The 7,343-nt window shown below is 40.9% G+C and overlaps 1 protein-coding gene across 1 annotated transcript in view; it reads right to left on the bottom strand.

Moving 5' to 3' along the window:
- The window catches only part of GPC3 (glypican 3), a 574,913-nt gene that overhangs the window by 444,170 nt on the left and 123,400 nt on the right, over positions 1–7,343 (bottom strand). The gene's annotated exons all lie outside the window — the stretch shown is intronic.

The following is a 7,343-nucleotide window of genomic DNA, read 5'->3' as shown; positions in this document are numbered from 1 at the left end:
AGCTGGAGCTGACATCCTCACAAAATTCTGATATCCCTTCTTGGAACACTTGATGCAGCTTGACTGTAAGCTGCTTCTTTCCAGCAGTTCAAAACCTTTTAAAACGCCATCATCCCATTCCATATATCATGCCATGCAAAAGCTTAACAGCTGCAATTGTATCTCAAGTGCATTCTATGTAATTAATTTACAACTGGCTTGTAAATGGCTATGATGCCAATTTTAGTGCCTGGGTGCACACCAGCGCTATTCAATGCTGCACTGGGGTGTTTATATGCCTCAAGCTGTATATGGGTCCCAGTGTTTTACCTGAACTGGCAATCCCACTGATGACCTTGAACTGGAAGAAACGGTCAGTGAGATGTGTTTCTATCAGTGTTCAGCACCTCTGGAGTATGAGTTTAATTCAGTATATAAACTCAGCTCTCTTCCTCACTTTCCCTATAGTATAATGCCTCTCTCATAGACATAAAAAGCAGCACACACTCAAGATCTGATCTGCAATATTGGATAACTAGTGTCAAGAACAATTTTATTTTTAATCTGGCAGTTTCCTCCAGTTCCTGTCCCTCTCCATAGTATATGTACAAACTCCCTGCTTTACAACCCTCCTTCTCTTGAACTGTTCCCTGCCCCACATCCTACACCTGGGGTGGGAAATCTTTATACACAGAGAGCTGCTAGCTGCATACAGAAAATTAATAAATTTGTCATATAATTCACTGACAACAAAACTCATTGTGGTGGCTAAATGAACATAAATTATTACCAGAATGATATACTTCTGTCTTTCCAAAAAGCTGCTAACACATTCAAACATCCCATTGCTGTACCTTTCAATGGTTCCACTGAAATAAAACTCTGGTTAATGATGTTTGTGTGAGTCATGTCCTGTGAATACGTCCCATGGTCTCACAGGCCACATAAAATTCAATGGCAGGCCTTAGGTTGCCTAAGCCACACTCTCTCTCTCTTTTCCCCCTGTGCACACTGTTCCTCTATGCAAATCTCCCCAACATCCTTCTCCCAGCAGAATTACCCTCAACCACACAACAAAGTCTCCTTTTGGAGGAATAGCCTAATGGTTAGTGCAGCGGCCTGAGAATCAGGTTCAATTCCCACTGAAGGTCTTCGTGTCCCTGAGCAAGTCACTTAACCCTCCATTGTCCCAGGTACAAAAAAAAAGACTGCACACACTAGGGACAGAAACAGTACCTGTATATAATATGTAAACCGCTTTGATTGTACCACAGAAAGGTGGTATATCAAATCCCTTCCCTTTCCCTCATTTCCTCCTTGCACCTGTCTAGCTATTCTCAGAATCTCTCCTTATGGAAAAATGGGAGGGACTCAAGCACATAAAGGGCAGTTCTAGAACTGAGTGCCCATTTGTGCACCCCTTGTGGATATTAATGTACAGCAGTGGTGTAGCCATGGGTGAGCCTGGGCCCACTCAGTTCGGGCTGAGGCGCACCCAAAATTCTGACACCTTTGTTATAGCTAGCCTAATCCCCGCCAGCTGAAAGAGGTCCTCCAGTGACCAGAAGGTCATTCCCCTACTTGTTGCAGCTGGCTCCACTGTCGCCCCCCACCCCATGTATGTACAAAAACTGAGCATGTGTGGGAGGGGAGAGGCCAGTGTACGAGCAGCACATGGACAGTTCCACAGACTGCAACACATAGGGGAATGACCTGTTCTGACCACTGAAGGACCTCTTCCAGCTGGCAGGGCTTGGGGATCCCTGCCAGCCATAACAAAGGTGTCAGAATTTTGGGTGGGATTGAGCTCAAACTGGGTGGGTCCAGGTTCACTCATGGCTACACCACTGCTGTACATAATTATTGTGCATTGTGTTGGCATACTTTGTATTGTTGTTTGAATATTTTTACTGCTGTAATTGTCTATTGTTTTTGACTTATTCTTGCTGTACACTGCCTTGAGTGAATTCCTTCAAAAAGACGGTAAATAAATCCTAATAAATAAATAAATAAAATTAACACCAGCTGGGGGGGGCTTGGGGATCCTCGCCAGCGCAGGTATTTATTTTATTTGGTGCAGGGGCAGAAAGCGCCAGAGGGAGGGTAAATTGTGTGTGCCCACCCACAATACCATGTCTGGCTATACCTCTGATGTACAGAACACTAGAATTTATGCACATAAATGTATACTTACCTGCAGAAGTACAGGCAGGGCACCTAAGCGCTATCCTGTAAGGGAATATGTAAGTGGTATAGTACATAAATGCAAAAGAGGCATGCAAAGTCGGGACATGGGCAAGACCCCCACTAACATGCGTAACATACAGAATATTACTGATACTGGGTTACTCAAGTATTCTATAATGAATCTGGGTGCCCAGATTCCATTACAGAATAAGAACTCATCGCGTGGCATCAGGGGCACCTGAATGGAGACACCCACTTTTAGAATTATCCCCATAGCGGCATAATCAGCTGTGTGGGACAGAGGGTCCGAGGCAGGATGTGACTTTTGGGGACAATTCAACAACTGGGCACCTGCGTTTAGGCGCCTGAGGATGCATGGTGACAGCCTATATGTGTACAATATGCACAGTCATACATATTTTGCATTATGCATGCAAATGGTGACTCTACCCAAACCCTGCCCCACAGGACACCTACATTAGTTGCACAGACTTATGTGTGGGATACTTTTATAAGAGACATTATACATGCATATATAGGTATGTATGTAGGAAAAGGACTTTATAAAGTTAACCTCCCTATGGCCAAATATTTCTATCTGAAATTGGGACAGAAATTGGAGTGGTCTAAGGGCAGGGCTGAAAACTATAGAGAGTAGTGAAATTTAGCTGCTCTCTAGACAACTTATGCATTTTAGCCTGAATGTGGAAATTACAGGAAGAACTTTGAACAGGTAAGTTATCTGTTCAAAATAATGCATTGGACATTCTGCTGTACAGTGCACTGGCCTCAATATGTATGTATACAGACAGAATCTTTGCAATTTAACTAAATGCATTAGACTTTATATCTCACTTTAATGTAGAACTAAATATTCTTAACATACAAAAATCAGCAGTTTTTCTATGACAGATGTTTCCATTTAAAAAATAACCAGCAAGTACCACAGGGAGTGGTAGAAAAAGCTTTATTTCTACATCAGTGACACTGACTAAAACAGTAAAAAAACAAAGTGTCTGCCATGCAAATTGTATTGAGATCCCACAACAATAATTTGAAAAAATCTGGGAAGCTTTGCAGTCAGGACTGCTGTGCTGCACTGTTGGTTTTCTATTTGAGCTGGCAATATCCATGGCAGCAATGAGCTTGGGAATTTTGGCTTCACTGCCTAAGTTGTCCCTTCGAGGGCTAGAAAACCCGGCTGCTACGGACGACGAGGTGCTTTACAATCAGTCCACGGAAGAATGATGCGGTGGCTGGTGTTCTGAGCTCTGCTCTGGAAATGTCTTTCCGAGCAAACACAACTTGTTACTACTTGCAGTTGTCTGTGCACAGATCTGAAATTTAACAAAAAAAAAAAAAACCAGTAGATCTTTCTTAAGAACCCCAGTTTAAAATCAGAGCGTGAACATGCAGTTAAGTTGCATTTATCACTCCCCTTTTCTAAATCTGAGCTTGAAATGAGTTACACTCTGCTAACATGAGTTATTTCCCTGCCCAAAATGGGCTCCAGTCTAAGCTATACCTGAGACAATGATAGGAAAAGTCCAAAGTCACAAGAAATATCAGAGGGAGAAGTAAAAATCCTACTTCTGGATTCTCTGGTTTACCGCCTACTTCTTAAATTATTATGTCATTCTTCCCCTCCCAGCCTATAATAAAAAGTTTAATTGAAAACCTACTTGCTAGAGAAAAAGTGCACCAATGTTGGCAGAGAAATCATTGAACACTTATTTATTTATTTCTTACAATTGTATCCCACATTTTCCCCACATATTTGCAGGCTCAATGTGGCTTACATAATATTGTGAAGGCATTCGCCAAATCCGGTACGGGATAGGTACAAAATGTTGTACTGGTATAAGGAAGATAAGATTCAATCAAGTTGGGTTGAGGTAAAAGAGTTCATCAATGTCCAATACGATCTTTAATAGTGAAGTGTTGCAGGGTTGAGCCATTTAAGTTGGGTCATTCGGATATGCCCTTCTGAATAGGTGAGTCTTTATGACTTTCTGAATTTTAGGTAATCATAAGTTGTTTTCACCACTTGTGGCAATGCGTTCCACAGGCGCGTGCCTATGTAAGAGAAGTTGGACTCATGGATTGTCTTGTATTTTAGTCCTTTGCAATTTGGGTAATGGAGATTCAGGTAAGACCGTGATGAACTGGTACTATTTCTGATTGGGAGACTGATTAGGTCAATCATGTAATCTGGGACTACTCCATAGATGATCTTATGGACTAAGGTGCAGATTTTGAAAGATATGAGATATGGAGTTGAAGTAGAGCTCTCCCTCTTTCTTTGTGCTTGCTGTATGTAGTCTAGTATGACAACACTCACAATCTGTGCTGAATGGTAGCGTCCCATCAGACCTGTCCCCTTAAAGCAGGGGTTTTCAACCCAGCCCTCAGGACACACCCAACCAGCACCCAACCAGTCAGGGTATTTCTGGATATCCATAATGAATATGCCTGAGATAAATTTGCATACACTACCTCCATTGTATGCAAATCTCACATACATATTCATTGCAGGTATTCTGAAGACCTAACTGGCTAGGTGTGTCTCAAGGACTGGGTTGAGAACCACTGTCTTCAAGGTACTAGGATTCACAGGATGGTACAAGGACCTTAGCTTTTAGGGGCACTGCCACATACATTTGGGATCTGGGTTCCATATCAGTGCCTAGTGATGTCCCTGCTTGATGATCCTTGAAAAAACTGGATTCTTGGTGGGTTATGGCTCCTCTTATTGGACAAACTTAAGTTAGGCATCAACTACTGCAAATACCCCTTTTTCAGATGTGGCCTAGGTGGGCTCAAAAATAGCTATACGTCCTTTTCTCTGGCTAATTCTTCTCATGATCCAGCAAAAGACATCACAGTCCATGAAGAATTCAAGAAAACTATGCAAAGCACCTTTTACATCTGGAGGAAGTAGAAAAACTGTGGGCAAAACTGAAAGGAACTATTTTAAGAGCAACAAACCTTTTTGTCAGGAAAGAAAATAAAAGCAAGAGGAAAAGAAGGCTGCTTTGGTGCTAAATAGTAGCTGAAAAGATAAGGGAAAAGAGGTAAGTCTTCCTAAAACTACAAGAGAGGAAAGAGACAATATCTAGAAAAGCTAAAAAGAGGAAGAGGAAGACAGATAATATCTAGAAAAGCTAAGAGAATTTGGTAAAGTACTTAGGAAACCAAAGAAGCAAATAGAAGAAATAGATAAGGTAAAATGGGAAACACAAGACTTTTTGTTTTTCCTTTTTAGCTATATTTGTGTTAGGAAGAAATTTAAAAGTGGAATTGTGAGGTTGAACTGTGAAGTGGAACAATATGGAAAAGCTGAAAAAGATATAATGGAATTGTTTAATGGTAGTTCACAGATGGAGGACCGTGAGCAGAACAGCAGAAGACAAGCGATAATAAGAACAGATGTGTGATAGACTTTGAAAAATTTTCAGATGACTGTATTCATGAGGAGTTAGCTAAAATAAAGGTACACAAAGCAATAGCGCTAGATGGACATCTGAGAGCACTAAAGGAACTTAGGGAACTTCTGGCAGCTCCACTGTCTGACTTTTTCAATGCTTCTTTGACTTGAGGACAGATGTGGTCCCTCACTACAAAAGTGAAGTAAGGAAGAGGTTGGGAAGTACAGGCCGGTTAGCTTGACCTCTGCAGTGAGTAAATTAATGGAAATTCTTCTAAAATAGAGGACAGAGGTCAGGTCTTTGGAATCTAATGGATGTCAGACAAATCTAATTAATTTATTTGAATGGGTGACCAGATAGTCGAATCAAGGGAGAGCACTAGATGTTGTGTACTTACATTCTAGCAAAACCTTTAACATGGTTCTACATAGTTGCCTGATAAATAAACCAAGTACCCTTGGTATAGGCACTAAAGCGATTGTCTGGGTGAGAAACTGGTTGAGTGGAAGGAAACAGTAATAGTGGGGTAGCGGTAAAGGGAGTTCATGTCAAGGAAAGGAAAGGAATATTACCAGTGGTATACCATAGGGACCAGTCTTTGTTCTGGCCCTAACATTTCTGTGAACAATATTATGGAAGGGCTGTCTGGTAAGTTTGCCTTTTTTGTGGATGATACCAAACTATAGGAGGGAAGACACCCCTGATGGTGTGGATAGCAAGAGGAGGAATCTAGCATAGCTTGAAGAATAGTCTAGAATTTGGCAGCTAAGATTTAATGCTATGCTATAAAGTGCAGTGTCATACATTTTGGCTGTAAAAACCCAAGGGAGGATAAAGTATAGAGAATAAAGCACTTCTGTGTACAAAAGAACAGGACTTGGGTGTGATCGACAGAGAAAAATACAGAGCAATCCAGGCTGCACAATACCTTTTAAGGGTGAATCACAGAACTATTTTTTCTGTTGTTTTATTGCTGGTAGATGTACATAACCCATTAGTCTGGACTGGTCTGATATGACAAGGAAATGTTGTATATGTTTTGCATATTAATCAAATACAGTTTAAATATTTTTGATATTAGAAACATTCCAGACTCATTTCTATGACTAAAATGCCTACATCTGTAATAGTCCTGAATTATCTTATTTCTATGTGCCATATTGGGCTCAATTATTCAAAAGGATTTAACTGGGTAAACAACTCTGAAGACTTCAAGAGGTGATATTCAGCAGTATTTTACTGAGCAGTGCCACTGAATATTCTTTCTGACTGCTGCAGCACTGTCCAGACAGAGTCAGGGCAGACCTGGAAATTATGAAGGACTTGACAATATCCAGTGTTGGTGAATGCATAGTAACCGGGCATGTAGGACCACTTACACAGCAGTCCTAACTTTACCTGGTTAGCTATGCACTGAATATCGGCCTTACCCACATACTTCTGGGTATTACCACTGATCTGGATATTCAATGGTGGGGTCTGGATATGGCCCAGTGTTAAATATCTGAGATTTAGCTGGTGGTGGTGGTCAGCGTTTAAAAAAATAAAAACACTCAAAGCTGCCAACTAAATATTGTCCATATAGCAATGATAAGCCATAGTAACAAAATAACCCAATTAAAACAGATTTTGGCAATTTATAGCCTAGCACCAGGCTACAACTAATGTAACCTAATCAGTACGGCTTCTTGATGAAAAATTAGTCTACAAGTATTTTCCAACTCAATGCAAAACCAGCTACACTCGAAA

The sequence above is a fragment of the Microcaecilia unicolor genome, chromosome 7 (assembly GCF_901765095.1).
Source record: "Microcaecilia unicolor chromosome 7, aMicUni1.1, whole genome shotgun sequence".
Taxonomy (NCBI): domain Eukaryota; kingdom Metazoa; phylum Chordata; class Amphibia; order Gymnophiona; family Siphonopidae; genus Microcaecilia; species Microcaecilia unicolor.
The sequence above is the reverse complement of the archived record's forward strand: the minus strand, read 5'-3'. Positions and strand labels throughout refer to the sequence as shown.